Source organism: Amblyomma americanum, chromosome 2, assembly GCF_052857255.1.
Source record: "Amblyomma americanum isolate KBUSLIRL-KWMA chromosome 2, ASM5285725v1, whole genome shotgun sequence".
In the NCBI taxonomy this organism is placed as follows: domain Eukaryota; kingdom Metazoa; phylum Arthropoda; class Arachnida; order Ixodida; family Ixodidae; genus Amblyomma; species Amblyomma americanum.
This window is the reverse complement of record NC_135498.1, coordinates 177,145,842-177,163,859: the sequence shown is the minus strand read 5'-3', so window position 1 is coordinate 177,163,859 and position 18,018 is coordinate 177,145,842. Positions and strand designations below refer to the sequence as shown.

General features: G+C 47.9%; 1 protein-coding gene across 1 annotated transcript in view; it reads left to right on the top strand.

The window, feature by feature from the left end:
• The first annotated feature begins 702 nt into the window (after window positions 1–702).
• The window catches only part of LOC144119313 (cytochrome P450 2B11-like), an 86,732-nt gene continuing 69,416 nt past the window's right edge, over window positions 703–18,018 (top strand). Inside the window, exon 1 of the mRNA XM_077651974.1 lies at window positions 703–774. The gene's annotated coding sequence lies outside the window, so the exon portion shown is untranslated. The remainder of the gene's footprint in view (window positions 775–18,018) is intronic.

Below are 18,018 nucleotides of genomic sequence, written 5' to 3'. Positions count from 1 at the left end.
TTTTCCAATTTTTTTATCTTGATTCAGTCTTCTGACGTTTCCTTCCCCGCGCAAATGCTTCATTGGCATTCTACTCTATACCTTGGCCAATCCCCCCCCACGTGGGTAAGTGCCATATTACTTGAGGAGAAGAAGAAGAAGAAGAAGAAGAAGAAGAAGAAGAAGGTCGCACAAGCTCTAATTCCGTTACATTCAAGTGCAGGATGTTTTTAATCTTCTTCCAAATATTCATAAAGAAAACAATCCGGGAAAAACAATCCTCCCTTTAGTTGGAACCGTTCCTCCAAAGATCTCGAGTTACCTCGACAGCCTCATGAGAGACATCCCTCCCTTATATTGTTTCTATGTAGAGGACACCACCAAATTTTGAAGGAAATTCTCGGCTTAGTCATTCCACATGATTCCCTTCTAGTGACCCTGAACGTCGCTTAACTTTACACAAACACGCGGCATGCTGATGACACCAATTCAGTTGTATATGCTTATGAGCGCTTAAATGCACACAACCTGTTCACGAACACGCTTGCAGAGACGTTAAAACTGATACTTGAGTCTAACAACTTTAAGCTTAATGGCCAGCACTACGTGAAAATAAGCGGAACGTCAATGGGAACGAAGTTTGGAGCAAATTATTTTATTATAGTCATGACTGTACTTCAGACTAAATTCCTCAACAGCTTTCCATATAAACCAATCTCTTACAGAAAATTCATCCATTACATATTGTCACAGAGTGGTGACTGAAGTCCGGAGAGCAGAAATGCTGGGAGAATGGTGAGTAAACGAAACACCCTATTTGCGCTGATTTGCGCCCACAATGGACTGAATCACTCGGCGGCGGCATAGCAACAAACGTACTCGGCGGTCGTCGTAACAGAATCCCCGCCGCTGTCGGCCGTGCTCAATATAAAGCTGATAGCGAACTATTGAGATAAAGCGTGCAAAGTTACTAGAACATTTTAGAACAACGTAGAATCAGCTCTGCCTGCATGCGATCAAACAGGATAAATCTGGTCGCGTCATGCATCGCAAACAAAGTGATAAATCGGCGTGCCAACACCTTTGAAGAATGAACAAACACGGCAAAGATTCGCGGGATTGCTCTCCTCTCAAACAAGCATCGAACCGATGCTATGAAACAAATAACGTGATTAGCAACAAATAAAGCGGATCGTGAAAAATAAACACAGTGTGGAAACACAGCGTCTTTTCGCGCGCATAATAGGGATTTAGATGGACGACATGGACACCTTCTCGGCGTATGCGGCGTCGCTCGGAAGCAGGCATTGCGTAAGGGGTGACATCATAATCTAATTTACCCAGCCGACGAAAAACCTTGTACGGGCCGAAATATGAGTGCAAAAGCTTTTCACTCAATCCGCGGCGGCGAATGGGCCTCCAAACTCGAACTCTATCTACGGGCTTGTATTCCGCGTTGCGTCTTTGTGGGTAATGGCGCCTGGCGTAGGTCCGCTGGTGGTGTTTCATCTGTTATCTGCCAAGTCTTCGGGCTTCTGCGCGTTGAAGATAAGCGGCAACGTCGAAGTTCTATTCTTCGGAAAAGTTGGGAAGCATGGCGTCTAGCGTGGTCGTGGCCTGCATACCATTAACGAGCCTAAAAGGCGTCATCTGTGCGGTCTCCTACACTGCGTTGTAGGCGAAGACGACGGAAGGCCGGATGACGTGCCAGGTCTGGTGTTTCGCATCGACATACACGGCGAGCATATCGGCGATGGTCTTTTTGAGGCGTTCGCTCAGTCCGTTGGTCTGCGGATGGTATGCAGTTGTCCTCCGGTGGCTGGTTTGGCTATAACGCAGGATGGCTTGCGTTAGTTCCGCCGTGAATGCTGTTCCTCTGTCCGCACATTCGGAGCGCCGTGTCGCAGAAGAATGCACACCAAGAAAAATTTGGGGACTTCTTTTGCTATTGCGTTCGGTAGGACTTTTGCCTCGGCGTAGCGGGTCAGAAAGTCGGTCGCTATGATGAGAAACTTATTTTCTGACGTACGTTGATTCTGGGAAAGGGCCAAGCAAGTCCATGCCGATCTGCTGAAAGGGCCTTTAGGGGGGTTCAGAAATTGTGCTGGTCGGGTGGGAGGGGTCTTTCGTCGCTGACCATCTCAGCACTTTTTCACATAATGTGCGACATCGGCCGACAGTCGGGGCTAGTAATACTTGTCTTGAATGCGCCGGAAGTTGCGAGTAAACCCGAGGTGTCCAGCTGTCGGCTTGTCGTGTGATGCCCGTGGAATTTCTTCGCGTAGACAAGCCGGTACAACAAGGAAATATGCTGTTTTTATCGCTCCGAAGTTCTTCTTTTTGAGGACCTCATTCTGCACACAGAAGGAAGACAGTCTTAGCTCGCATGAGGCGGGGGGTGAAGAAACCTTGCTTCCAAGAACTCGATGAGGCGTTTAAGGTCGGGGTCTGAGCGTTGCTGCTGTGCAAAAGAGCAGATGGTTGATGGTTCCCAGAAAGGCGTCCTCATCGTCGTCCGGCGGTGGTGCATCTAGAGGGGCTCGTGAGATGCAATTGGCGTCAAAGTGCTTGCGTCCGGACTTGCAAACGACGGTGACGTCAAACTCCTGGAGGCGCAGACTCCATCGGTCGAGGCGGCCAGACGGGTCCTTCAAATTGGCAAGTCAGCACAGTGCGTGGTGGTCGCGGACCACCTTGAATGGTCGTCCGCAAGTAGGGACGAAATATCGACGTAGCCCAGATGATGGCAAGGCACTCCTACTCAGTTGTCGAATAGTTAGTCTTGGCCTTTGTAGGAGAACGGCTGGAGTATGCGATGACTTTCTCCATCCCATCGTTTTTTTTGAACGTTTGTTGGATAAGGGGCACGGCGAAGGGCTAAAAGTTTTTAACTAAACGTCGGTAATATGCGCACAGTCCCAGCATCCTGTGCAGTGCTTTTTCATCGACCGGCGGTGGAAACTGTTGAACAGCAGCTGTGTTCTGCGGGCCAGGGCATAGAAACGATGTGGCATAGAAAGAGCAGCTCTTCATAGGCGAAGTGGCACTTCTCTGCTTTCAAGGTTAGACCAGACGACTTGATGGCGTCTAGTACTGTTCGAAGTCTTTTGAGGTGCTCTTCAAACTCGAGGCGTAGATAACGACGTCATCTAAATATACAAGACAAATCTGCCCCTTTGGGCATGGCAGCACTTCGTCTGCTACTAGTTGAAAAGTCCCTTTTGCGGAACATAGACCAAATGGCAACACCTTGAGCTCGAAAAGACCAACCGGAGTGATGAATGCGGTCTTCTGGCGATATCTCTCATCGACCTCAATTTGCCAGTAACCGCTCTCGATGTTCATCGATGAGAAACACCTGGCGTTTCAGAGCCGGTCCAGTGTGTCGTCCACGCGGGGAGGAGGTAGACGTCCTTCTTTGTCATGTTTTTTCAAGTGGGGGCAATTAAAGCAGAATCGTAGTGCGGCGTCTTTGTTTCTCACGAGAATAACCGGTGCCGACTATGGGCTGTTTGAAGGCTGGATGACGTCGTCGCGCAGCATTTCTTCAACTTGGTCCCGGATGGCTTGTCGTTTTCGCAGCGACACACGGTGGAGACTTTGACGGAGAGGTCGTGCGTGCTGGTCGGTTACAATGCGATGCTTGGCAATTTACGCTTGTCGGACCTTCGGCGATGACGAAAAATACTCGCTGTAGCTTCGAAGCAGATTGCGGATCTGGTCTTGTCTGTTCCAGTGCAGGGCTTGGTTGATGTCTAAAGTGGACAAGTTCTCTTGGTCAGGCGAATCTTCTGCGGAAAGGTCGGAGAGGGCGAAGGAGTCTCATACGTCGGATATTTCGTCGAAGAAAGGAATCGTCGTTCCTGTGTTAATGTGCCGGTATTCTTCGCTGAAATTAGTCAGCAGTACTTCAGCCTCGCCATTGCGGAAATATGTGATGCCTCTTACGATGTTGATTCCTCGATCTAGAAGCATCCGCATGTTCCCTCAATGATGGCTTCAGCGTGAATGGCTTTCGTGGCGCCGACGGTCACGCTAATGCTTGAACAGTGTTGGATGTTCACCTCTCCGTCGAGGACACTCAGGGAAACGTGATTTTCTAGAGTTATCATCGAATGGATGGTCTCGTACGTCGAAAGCGTGATCTGCTTTAAATGCAAGTCGATGATTTCTTGATGTTTATTATGCAAATCCTTGCCCAAGATCACTTCGCGGGAACATTTCCGTAGCTGAACGAAGGTCGCAAGGTAGATATCTCGTTTGACAGTCACTGGCGCGGTGCATCATCCTGATGGCCTATTGAGGTGGCCCCCTGTGGTGCGAATTTGTGCTCCGTCAAAAACCGTCCCGACTTTCCTCAGTTGCGCAGTGACTATTCCATTCATCACCGAGTAATCATCTCTTGTGTCGACTAGAGCGGTAACTTTCCGGCAATGGATGGTCACTTCTAAGTTTAATGTTCTGGCTCTTGCGTTGCACGTCGTCCGGGGCGCCTGTTCAAGGCTTCGTCGGGTAGACTCTGTCGTCGAAGCTTTTCTCGATAGCGGCGCCGTTTTGAAGGCCGTTCGAGTCGTGGTAGAGGTTGTCATCGTATACGGTTTAGGCGTGTCGGGGGCGTCATTTTTGTGCGGTATGGTCGGTGGAGGATTTTCGGTGTTTCGATCGGGAGCAACCTCACCTCCAGAGGCTGCTGTCTTTTGTTTCCCCTATGCGTGCTGGGCGACCTTCCTCGTACCGCGGCAGCGTAAAGGTGGTGTAGAGACGCAAAGCGCGAGGCTAAGTGTGATGGTGAGCGCGAAAGGCGGTTCGGCGAGTACTAATCTCGACGCAGGTACTCGTCGATTGTTTGCGGACGCTGTTCGAAGCGTGGTAGTGTTCCTTAAACCGTAAATCCACGAAGACCGACACATCGGTGCGGGCAGTGACGAAGAATATGGCCGGCCTCACTGCAAAGGAAGCACAACGGTCGATTGTCGAAACATCTCCAGGCGTCGCATTTCCTGGGCTCGAGCGTCGTTCATTGGCTGGGTGGGCGGGGGAAGGGAGGCGGCATTCTGGAACAAGAGGCTGATCTCGGAGAGGACGTAGGGGATGTCGTTGGGGATGCGGAGTGCATATCGCAGCGGCGTAGATCATGCCCTCGGGTTCTGTGGCCGTCGGGGTACCAAGTGCCTGTTGCAATTCTTCCCGCACCACAACCATGAGAGTCGCTGCTTGTGGCTGTGCAGAGGATGGCAGCAGTCGTCGTAGCTCCTCGCGGACGATTTCGCGCATAACTTCCCGCAAGTTGTCGCTGGCGGTGGTCGTCGTGTCCAGACGGTTTGCCCAGACGGAGGAAGAGAGGTTGTATTGCCGAGCCCGGACGTCGAGGGTCTTCTCGAACGTGCAGACTTCTTGAATGAATTCGTGGACTGTTTTTGGCGGCTGGCGGACGAGGCTGCCAGAGTTGTTCTTTTCCGCCGCGCATTAAAAGCTGAACTTTGTTTTCGTCGGTCATCTCGGGGTCGGCGCGGCGAAAGAGGCGCTTCGTCTCTTCGACGTAACCGCTGACAGGCTCCTTCGGAAGCGGGATACTATACTCGAGGAGTCGTTAGGCTCTTTCTTTCTTCACTACTCTGGTGAAGACCTTCAAAAGTTATTTTTCTGAGTAGCTCCCATGCTGTTAAGGACGACTCGTGGTTTTCGTACCACGTACGTGCTGAGCCCCCACTTAGAAAAATACGTGTCCAATTTTTGCCGCATCATCCCACATGTTGAATGATAACATACGCTCAAATTGGTCCAACCATTCTTCGCGGTCTTAGTCCAGGGATCCATTGATAGCTTGCGGCATCCACGGCTGCTGCAGTATGATCGGTGTCGACATCTTTGGCGAAGTAGTGGTGCTCGTAGCAGAGCCTTTTCGCTATCTGGTGCGGTCCGGCAGGTTCCCGAACTCAGCCTACTCTCCCTCTAGATTCGGCTGGCTGCGTGAGCTGCTGGCTCGTCCTCGGGTGCGAAGCGCAGAGGGCTGGCGTCACGACTTGAAGGTTGTGTCCGGAACATGGAAGGCACCTCCACCAGGTGTCACGAAATGGTGATTGCCGGCGGAGTAGCAACAAGCGTGCTCGGCGGTCGCCGAAAGGAAATCCCCGCCGCTGTCGGCCGTGGTCAACTTAATGCTGATAGCGAACTTTCGAGATCAAGCCTGCCAAGTTACTAGCACATTGTGGAACAACGTATAATCTGCTCTGCCTGGACGCGATCAATCGAGATAAATCTGGTCGCATCGTGCATCACAAACAAAGCGATTGAGCGGCGTGACAAGAATTTGAAGAATGAACAAATACCACAAAGATCACTAAATTATTTATGGTCTGGAGAAATGGTGAGGAGAGGCTCACTAAGTGTGTTTCCGACTTCAACAGCGCTCACCCTAACACCTCGATTTCCTCGTCACATACAGCCTCGACAATGAATTTTCTTAAATGTCCAATTGATCATCATGAAAAACCGACTTGCGACAAAAGGCTACAGAAAACCATCAGACCGACAGTAGTACTTGCACTACCTGAGCAGTCACACTCGTGATTGTAAAACCTCCATGGTTAAAAGTGAGTGCCTACTTTTCCGTAGGATTTCTTCTAAACAAGGCGACTTTGAATGAAACTGCGAGCACCTCTGTGTGGACCTAGCACGGCAGAGGCACCCATTGTCAGTCAGCGACGATTCAATCAAAAATGCTTCAAAGCTTCCATGACCGGCGCGAACTAATAAATGGCGAAAAGCAGACACGGCCGGACTATTAAGTCAATCTGGTCCTTACACATTCGGCATGAATACCCAATGTTAACGTAGTTCTTAAGAAACAACATAACATCCTTCTACAGAGCGAAAGGATGAAAGTAGTTATCCCTGCTCCCGCACGTGTTGTGTATAAGCGTTCAAGGAACATCCGTGATATGATAGCATCGTCTACAATCGGCAAGCGCAGTTTCAGAGCATCAGAGCCATACAATAAGCATAGGTGCAACCACTGTACGATGATGACAACTACTATTGCCAAAAGCAGAGCGACAACCTTCTCATTTCAGATGAAAGGTAACTTCTCGTGCGCCAGCGCTAATGTTGCTACCTCCTGGAATTTGGAGCCTGTAAAGCTCTGCGCGTGGGGCAAACAGATACAGAGTTCATAAGTCGCATGAATAACCACGGATCGCATGTGCAGACTAAGCCATATCTCTCACTTTCAAAACACATCCACAACCTTGGGCATCCATTCTATAACTTTACAGCCATTGTACTCTAATCAGGGTTCAAAGCACGTTTTGACAGCGAGAGTTGTGAATCGTACCTGATTCACAAATTTAACAGTCCCGAGCGGTCAACTAAACAGTAGGCCGGCTATCATGCTTGCACACTTAATAGAGTAACAAATAATTATTCAAGACATGTTGGAAGTAGAGACTGGCACAACGGGTGACAGAATGCATAGAAACATAGCTTCCTTCATCCTTCCTTCTTTCTGTCATACGCATTGTCACGCATTTACTGTTAGTTTTGTTTTTCGCATTTTTGCCCCTCTGTTGTCATTTTGGCTGATATGTACCTCTTCTCTGATTGATGAACTGCAACGGTGTTCTGCGCGTGGTCAAGCGCAGTGACCATTAAATTTTTGTACCGTGAATAATCTTGCAGTTTTATTTGTCTTGAGGTACATTGCACTTGTGACTCACTGCACTTCGTTTCTGGTCTTCAATTTGTTGTTAGCCTTGTCTCTTTGTTCTGTGTGTTTGCGCGTGCGGAGTGCTTATGTAAGGACGGATTAGAAACTTGTTATTTTTGATGATGTCCTATTTTTTTTTTGTGTTGCCACAACCCTTCTCTGAGTAGCACTTCGCAAACTCTTCCACAATGGCTTTTCTTTTCTTTTTCTCTCTATATCGCCACTTATTTAGAGGTCTCGTTAGTATCCCTGTTTACCCCCACCCCCTCCAGTTTCTCCTGAATATTGCTTCCTCGTTGCGCATCGGTCAAGGTCTTTAGGCTTGTCACCAAAATGCAGTGATGTGCGACACCTCGACGGTCACTCCCCTGCCTTTCTAAGGCAGCCCTGAGTTGGTAAGGAAAGAAATTTGCCTGCCCTGTTTATTTTTATTTTTATTATTATTTGATTCTCTGTCGTTTGCCCCCTTCTAAACGCCTGCAACCACGTTAGGGGATCGCCTTTCTAAGAAGTGATCGATTTTTTATTTTTTCTCTCTTCCTCGTCTTTCACTCTCCCCCATCCACTTGTTTGCGCTCCGGTGCTCTAGCAACTGAGCTACGGCAATGGCTGTCCAATCTGCTGCTCTCGTGGGTATTTATGTTTATTGGGTGTAAGCGAACCTTGAGAGTGTTCACCAGCGCCACCCTCGTCCATAGCGGTGGACGTAGCACGTCCGGTATTACCGCGGGTGTGACGTGGAACGTCATCTAAAGGCGAGGGCGGAAACTGTGCGAGAGCCCTCTTATGCTACCTATGACATCAAGACTGCCAGAACCAAGACCCTCGTTTAGCTATTAGCAGACAAGGTAAAGGAAATGCGGGGCTCGTTTGACAAACTTATTCAGGGAGCCAACAGTCACCTAAACCAAGGTGCATAGGGGAATGCTTATTTTTTAATGTGTAGTACGATAATAATACTTAGATTATTCTATCAATTAAAGAAAATTACTTATAAAGCAGCAGAAAGAACAACCATGCCGCCGGTGGGATCTGAACCTACGACCTCCGAATATCGCGTCCGGTGCTCTACCAACCGAGCTACGTCCTGTATTACCGGGAGTGTGGCGTGGAACGTTATCTGACGGCGAGGGCGGAAACTGTGCGAGAGCCCTCTTAAGCAACCTGTGGCATCAAGACGGCCAGAATAGAGACCCTCGTTAAGCAATTAGCAGAAAAATTTAAGGATATGAGGGGCTCGTTTTATAATCTTATGAAGGGAGCCAACAGTCACCGAAAGCAAGGTGCATAGGGGAATGTTTTAATTATTTTTTTAATGTGTAGTGCTGATCAGTTGGATAATATTACTTCATTAATCTATCGCCTAAAAAAATTACTTATAAAGGAGCAGGAAAAACAACCATGCTGCCGGTGGGGTCCGAACCCACAACTTCCGAATATCGCGTCTGGTGCTCTACCAACTGAGCTACGGCGACGGCCGTCCTGTCCTTCCGGCCGTCCAGACAGAGTCTGTCCTTTCTCAAGACAAGAAAGGGCAGGCTCTCTCCGAAACGTCGACTCAAAATAAATCTATCGCTAAATGAAGCGTTTCACAACTTTGCATTTTGCCAAATATTTCTCTGCAACGCCAAATATTTCTCATCGATAGACCTCAAGAGCGGCTACTGGCAAATTGAGGTCGACAAAAGAGATCGCGAGAACACACCATTCATCACTCCGGATGGGCTGTTTGAGTTCAAGGTGATGCCATTTGGTCTCTGTTCTGCACCAACGACATTTCAGCGAGTACTGGATACAGTGCTGGTAGGCCTCAAGTGGCAAATTTGTCTGGTATATTTAGATGACGTCGTTGTCTTCGCCTCGAACTTTGAAGAGCGCCTCAAAAGACTTCGAACCGTACTAGACGCCATCAAGTCGTCTGGCCTAACCTTGAAAGCAGAGAAATTCCCCTTTGCCTACGATGAGCTGCTGTTTCTAGGCCACATCGTTAGCAAGGAGGGAGTACGCCCAGACCCGCAGAAAACAGCTGCTATTGAGCAGTTTCCACCGCCGGCCGATAAGAAAGCAGTGCGCAGATTTCTCGGACTGTGCGCATATCACCGACGACTTGTGAAAAACGTTTCGCTCAACGCCGAGCCCCTGACCCAACTGACGAAGGCAGACGTGCTGTTTAAATGGGAAGTGCCGCAAGCAGAAGCCTTCAAGGAACTTCAGCGTCATTTACAGTCCCCACCGATCCTCGCGCATTTTGGTGAAAACGCCGATACTGAAGTTCATACCGACGTAAGCAGCGTGGGCCTAGGCGCCGGACCAGAGGAGCAGTGGTTAAGCGACACTCCACTGCACTGCACTGAACTGGCAGGTAGTTGTTTAAAACACAGTTACTGATGGGGATTGTTCCGAGGAGCGTGTTGTCGGGCTAGTTGGCTTTGCATGATATAAAAGAAGTGGGCGCAAAACCACCAGGATGGTGGTTCGAATCCCGCCGTGCACAAGGATTTTTTCTTATCGAGTCATCGGTGTGCCATGACTTGAGACCGGACATGACCTGAGACCGGACAAGATCATGGCCGCAAGTATGAGCCATTAAATGCTTTCGCCCTAATAGTTCTTTTGAATGTTTTATGTTTTGCACGTAGGCCTGCTGTTGTTTGAACCAATTTCTTAGCCGTTTTAATTTTTTCTGCGTGATTAATCTTCGGGCGTCGCCCTCCTCTGCTGTGCAAGTGGAGAATGAGAGGGAGAGTGGGGCAGGAGGAGAATGGGGTTACATGGAGAGAGTAAAATCCGCTTAACACCAAGCAACAGTGAAAGGCCTCACACAGGCGCCGACGCTGACGACAAGCATTTATCGAGATCATTATCGGGGCCTTCTCGGAGTCAGCTGGATTTAACAAATATCTTGGTATACATCGCTCAGGTGATTACATTGGCCACCTCTTCCCTAAAGGCCGGAAGAGGAAGGCGACTGTTTGAGGACCGGCTATTTGAGCCCAATCCCTAATTTTCCGCGTTTCTTCTCAGTCGGAGTACTATTAGATATTTTCTGGGGTATGTGTTCTCCGTTCTACAACCTGGGGCTCCCCGCCCACCGAGAGAAACATGTCAAGCAATCCTCTGGGCGCTCGGCGCCGAACCCGCCCCGACGTGGAACACCTCCGCTTGCTACGCTCCGTGCTGCACTCATGGAAGCAGTGGCAACCACTGCTCCAGTGGCCACTGTAGCTCCGGCCAGAGACCAAGACGCTGCAAACAAGATACTGTGGGAAGATTAAGCCACCTGCGAGCTCTTGGGCGATAGTACAGAGGAGAGGGACCAGGGATCTTTCATGATTGTATCCTACAAGTCTCCAGGCCTGCCATGGAAGAAGCAAGCTTGGGAAAAGTGAACCGGAATGTCGTAGCGTCGTCAGTTCTAACGTCGGCTCAAGAAAAGTTCTGAGCCATCGAATTAGCAAGGATGGAAGCCTCATGGTTACAGTGTCAACACTACACACTGCCAACCGCCTGCTCGCCGTCACTAAACTGGCTGGAGTAATTGTGGAGGCGCGTTCTTCACTCATACAAGGCTAATTATGAAAAATTTAAGATTTCCCAGTCACGTACTCAAATCAACACCTACAAGAGTGCCTTCGAGACCAGGTCGTCGTATTAGCAAGGAGGCTCACCGCTCACGTTCCTCGAGACGGTGGCAAGAGAGGAACGTAGTAGTTCAGTTATATTCAAGTGCGCCGCAGATCCACCACTGCCTAAAAGGGTAACACTTGGGTTCTGCAGTTACTCTGTAATTGAACATGTTCGGGCCGCACTAGAGGCTACAAATGTCGGAGGCATGGCCATATGTCGAGACATTGCACAGTCCCTGTTCGTTGCAAAGTCTGTGCTGGCCCCCATTCGCACAAGGAAGGCACATCGCGATCGCAGCCTAATTGCGCGAGCTGCAATGGCCCACACCCTGCTTCATAAAGGGGGGGGGGGGGGCGCATAAAAAGAAAGCCGCTACACTTGTACGCACTGTGAAGCAAGTTGAAGGTAAACTGCCCAAGCGATATGAACCTTCGCCTAACCCTTAGGTGGTTTTGACGAACACGCCAGACCTTAACCAGCATGTATAAGCGCAACAAATTAAGAGAGCCGGAAACATATATGCAGCAACAGCAGCAAAAAAAAAAAAAACGTAGCAAGCACGCCGTTACACTGCCTACTTGAACGCTGTCGGAGTATTCGACATAAACCAAGATAAACGGCTGCTCTCGCTCTAAGCCTAAGGCGGCGCAACCCGACAGGACGATCAGCGAAAGGCAGCAAAACTGTCATCGTGAGCTGTCGCAGTAGAAGCTGCCCTTGAAATGAAGCCGTTGTTGTCGGCCTCCTGCGCTCCGCAGGGGCGGGATACCACACATCAGTAATCACGACTTCAACAACAGCGTCACCACAGCTGAACATCGGCACCGTGTTTCGCACATGCACAATTTTACAGTGAAACGCACGCGGTTTACGCTAGAAACTCCCCGATTTCTGGCAGCTCATGCGAGCGTACTATTTCCCTTTCATAGTCATCTCAGTAACGCGCGTCGAAGAAAATTGACGACTACACGGATACCACTTTCACCATTCACACCATTCACCATATTTTTACAACGCACATTAATATGAACTACGGTAAACTTTGCAGCGAGAGAGATAAACGGTGGCGCGGGCAATTGATGTCCAAGACTGGCGATTCACATGCTGACAAAAGATGCGCTTGGCTATTAGGTGATTTTACTCAGGTGAGTTGCAGATCAGTGCGCTTGACTGTTCATCGCCAGCATATTGTCGCGACCAAGAATGTTGGGGGCACGATAATGTATAATATGGAAATATAAAATTTCTTAACGTGTTATGCATGCTAGAAAAGAAGATTGAAACAGGCTGGGCAAAAAGAATATGTTTTATGTCAAATAAGATCTTATGTCTTAAACTTGTACTCAATAAAATGCATTATTCACACGTGCAGATATACTATCTAAGATTAGATTTGTTTCTCAGGGTGCGTGTGACTACTGCGGTTCGTTCTGTTTTGCTCTCATCAAACGTCTGCTCAATGGGCTCCCTGGTGAATCTCCGCTCTATTTGGAATTATACAGTGACTATACCGTGCCTATGAATATTATAGGCGTGGACAGATCACAAATACTCACTGAAACTAAACCTAGCCACTGAGTTGTAGCCCCATCCTTCGGCGCAGTTTATTAAAAAGAAAGAGAAGTTACAGCCGCGGAAACGTTTGTTCACAAACTCAAATATTCGCCTCTCACTCTAGGCTGGTGAATCAAGAGCGATAAATAAACCACACCATAAAAAGGACCTGACTTCTTGGCTTGACACAGTTCACATGACCCCGCCGCCGCTGCATGCAGGCTGTTTAGAACCGTCACTCCAGATAGCATAGGAAACGTTTAGGATGCCAGTACACTACAAATGGAGGCATGAACGGCTGGTCCACTTCAGACCCAACAGTAGCCCTGGCTCTCACCTAATGTGATGGAATATATTATTCTGGAACGCGACTCAGAACTTACGCCAGGCGAAGGCAGCATATCATTCCTCAAACTTGGCAGTTGTGCTTGCTGCTGTTGCGTGGTGCCGGGTTAGACGCGACACCCCCACAACAATATGCGGCTTCGAGTACACGATGACTTACTTAGTTCCTCAGTAGTCGAGAGGTAGCCCACCCAGCTCGCGACCCGACTCGACCATTCTCATTAAGCCGCCGCGGTGGCTCAGTAGTTATGGCACTCGGCTGCTGACCCGAAAAGCGCGGGTTCGATCCCGGCCGCGGTGCTCAAATTTCGATGCAGGCGAAATTGTAGAGGCCCGTGTACTGTGCGATGCCAATGCACGTTAAAGAACCCAAGGTGGTCGAAATTTTCGGAGCCCTTCACTACGGCGTCCCTCACACCCTGAGTCACTTTGGGACGTTAAAGAGACCCAGAAAGGGGGATCTTCTGTAAAGGTGCGATATGTCTGGGACGTTAAATGACGGCGGTTCATAATTATCCCCTAGCAAGAATAATTTTAATGCGTGTTGTAGAAGATGAGTTATATGTAGACGAAATTTGAACTTCCACGTCTTTGCGCCTGTCCCTCTCCTTTCGCACGCAAAAACGGCGGCGCTCCTCCGCCGGCCCCACTCGCTCGGCAACTCCCCTACCTCCGCCGGCTGCGGCGCGCGCGGAGCGGCCGCGGCCGGGGTAGCGCGTGACGTCTGAAAGAATTTTGTGCTTTGAACCAATAACCCCCGGCTGCTGACGTCATTTGCAAGACGTGACGTCGTCCGCAAGGTTTTCGTGCGAAAGCCCTGTACCGCGCGTCGCCGCGAGGTGGGAAAGCGGGAGTTTTTAAAATTGTATTGTAAATTTCCCGCTCGCTTTTGAGGTCTCGTACGCGGCATGGACGTTCCGTGGCCTGTACTCTACATAATGCAAGCATTTTAAAGACAAGCTCAAACACCCCTTTCTGAAGCCCTTTACAGCCCCACAAACCAATAACTTCCTGGAGTTTCAAATACGTTTTAGGGCGCTGTATCAGTAAACAAAATGGTTGTTTAATTAAAATTCAACAACCAGTTCTATATTTTTACTTCAGGCTTTTACTTTCAAGATTTTCCCTACATTTATATATATTGCACCTTCTGGCAATGCCTATCAATTTGTGGACGCGTCCAGAATGCCCTTAAGTCCTCCTATGGAAGGTGCAATGGGTAGAAATTCTGAAACTATAATAAAAGGGTTGCTTACGCAAAATCGTCCGCGGCATCATTTCAAAATAGACATGCGAAAAAAAACATGTACAGCCGCTATAAGTTAGGCGAGTTGGCATATTTTATGGTAGGTCTGGCGCGCTCCAGTTTTTGTAGATTTTGTTTTCTAGTTTTTTTTTAACATGTGAGTCAGGCAGGTTCCTTTCCTCCCTTCACTCCTTTCTATTCATCTCCTCCCTATTCATCACACCACATGAATATTTCAGATTCCACCAGAATTTACTTTCATTATATATAATGGCGGTAACACAACTTTCCTGTCAGGGTGCGGTCTCTCTGCTCGCTCTCCCCTGCCGGCCGCGTCCTCTCGAGGCTTTCTTCACCCCTCGGGGTCCTCCTTGCCAGCGGAGTCTTTTTGTTCTCTCCATTGGCACACTTCCTTTCCCAGCGAGTTCTTCATGGCCGCCGCATGCGCAGACGCTTCCTTCGCACCAGGGAGCCAACGGGCTCTGCCAGTTCTTGGAAATGCGCGGCTGTTGCGCAGAGTTCCCGCTCTGCACACGAGCTGCCTCTGCTCGGGATGACTGCCGAGGGGTGCGATCTCTCTTCGAAGGCTGCGTTTCCGGCATCCCTCGATAATACTGCGTAACAGTTCTATCCCGGATTTGAGAAAACGAGCACTAATGAAGAACATAAGCATAGTCCTAGTTAATGTCTTGTTACATACTGCTTAGTATAGTTATGGATAAGGTTGACAATATTGAGCGCCATGAGACTGGTTGAGAAGTGGAGCTTATATTAGATTTCGTCGCTTTTTGTGTGTCTATTTCTATTTGCGTTAGTTCATTTAGTAATCTCGGAAGGCGATTTTCGACGCTCTCGAACCACCGTTTTTTTCTGGAGAATGTCAAGTGCCATGACCCGTCATTTCTCATTGCGCACCCCCTGTCAGGGAGGCTTTTGAATTTACATAGGAATAAGAATGCGCTATTATTGTTTTTTAAGTTATGCTTGTATCTCATGGAACAGTTGAAATCGTATAACTTCGAAAAGGGTATAATAATTTTTGCCTAATACATTTCATGTAATAGGCTTTCATTAGGAACCTTTGTTACATTATGCAGTGCTTTCTTCTGCAAAGAAAAAATCTTATTTACTTTTTGTTTTGAAGTTAACTCAATACGAGCGGGCGGTAACTCAGTTTGGCGTGAAACAGCGCGTTATATATTACCAAAACGTAGCGTGGAAAAACGTAGCGGAGCCGTTAGAGTACCCAGCACGTTCTAGTTCCATGATAAGTCCTGTTTAAATACGACAGCTAGCGTTTTTGCTTCGAAACTGCTTCAATTGCATCCTTTCCAATATGAATATATTAGATGTAATTGTTTTTCTTTCTACATGGCGTAAATGCCGCAGCTTTGGTTTTTGCGCTGTTTATCTGCACGGAATTTCTATTACTCCATTCATATAACTTCCGTAGTGTTGAGTTTGCTACATGGCACAGGTCACTGGCATTATCACACCGTACAAAAATACTTATGTCATCAGCATAAACAATAAATTGTGATTAGCTGGTTATGTCCACTGTGTCATTAGTATATAAGTTGAATAGCTCTGGCCCCGAATATGCTTCTCTGAGGAACAGTTGCGCTGAAATTCAAGAAGGAAGAAAAATTTGTTTTTATCGCAGCGCCTTGTTTTCTGTTAGTCAGATAGGATTTTATGAATGCCAATGCAATGCCATGAATCCATATTATTCTAATATCACTAATAGCGGTGGGTCATTTAAGCTATCAATAGCCTTTGTGAAATCTAGAATAAATCATTTTTATATCGATGAAAGATCTCTGCACAAAATGCATAACTAGGCATCTGGCAGGATGAAAAATTTTGCTTTATCTCGGCAAGCGCCTAATATAAAATATAAAAATAAAATTTTGCCCCCTGCTGATACTAATGTGCGACTGAACATGATAGTGTAACAATTTTAAGCAAGTGCTAATAAAGTCTGTTTCTATAAACTAGTACGAGGCGGGCTTCCGACGGTGATCAATAGGGGTGATTACTTTGTTCATCCCTTTTCAAGGAAAAGAAAAACTACTCACAAGGAAGGGCATGAAATCAAAATTATTTTCAAAATAAGATGCCGAAATGGTTGACAGAAATACAGAATTATAACTTATTCTTTTATGTGTTGCCTTTAATATAGCATTAGAATCTGTTCATATTTTTACCGGAAGTGATGCCAACTCCAGTTCGGTAACGTCACTTCCCTTCAGCCGATGTCGCAGCGTAATGGGTAATGTAACAGCTTGCATATGGTTTTACACTGTGCGGAATCTAGTGAGCAGTTCTCCGCTAAGGATTCGGAGAAAACATTGTCTGCAGGATGCGGGTAGTCACAGTATTAAATAAACAACGTTTTCCGAGCCGCCTGTGTAGTTAACATTTAGGTTTAACAGAACGCGTTGTTGAGATTGAGCCACTTCCCCGCCAACTTCTCCTTTTTATGCATATAGTCAGACTGGACCAACTAAGAAAAAAAATTACAGCTTAAATATGCATAAACATCAGACCCAACTTAGCAGGGGCGTTGATTCCTCTTTTTTGTGCATTCTGCTGTTCTCTTTTCTAATTAAGCTGCTTGTACCAACAATTAACTAGTACTAACTCACCAATATTTCTGTACTGGCACAAATGAGCCACTTCAAAAACATCATTAAGGGCGGTGTGAACATACCCAAGCACCAACATTTCGGTGTAAGATGGAAGTTAAATGCTCGGTTATCCAAATCAATCGAGAGACCTCTAGTGCAATGTGACCTTTAGTACCTAGGACAGCAGCTTCAACATAGAAAATCCTCAATTGCGTTTATAATATTCTTGTGGTACATGATCAGTCCCAGTCTGAAACTCACTCTGACAACTTTTGGCCAAGAAGGCGGGACTTTAAAGTTGTTAGGCGCGTATTTAGCTTATGCACATGGTACCACGATGCGTTGCGTTCATAAGTGCTGCGTTTTCTCTCTTCTGAAGGGAGTTAAATTGTTCCCACTTACGTCTGCCTCTGGACTTCAAGATTCACTGCCTTAAAGTGGTGTCACAAAATTCGGCGCATTTTCGAAAAAAAAAAACCGGCGCTGCGCCTAAGCAATCGCGCCCGCGCGCGGTAAAGTAAAACAAAAAAAAAACAGCGGGGAGAACCCCCGGAGAGCGCGTAAACAGTGCGTGGGCTTTTCACTCAGCTCGCCGGCGGAGCGCCAAATTAAACATAGACACGCGCGGCGTCGATTTTTCTCGAATGTCGGAGAAGTTTTTGCTCGTTGTCGACGGAAAAGGGGTAACCTTGACCGCGCCAAAGTGATGCCCTCTCCCCTTCGCTCCTGCACCGATGACTCAGCGTGCCGCGAATGACCTAGATTGTTCTAGAAGGTGGTTTCCGGGCTCGACCAATGGGGTTGTGCCCGCGGCGCAAGAAGGAGGTGGTTGTGCAGTTGAAGCTGCGTGTATGTGCGCGCCTGCCCTGGCGCGAAGAAGAAACAGACGCGGACTGCGCCTATAAATGAGGGGATTCAACCCCTGTCTGTTA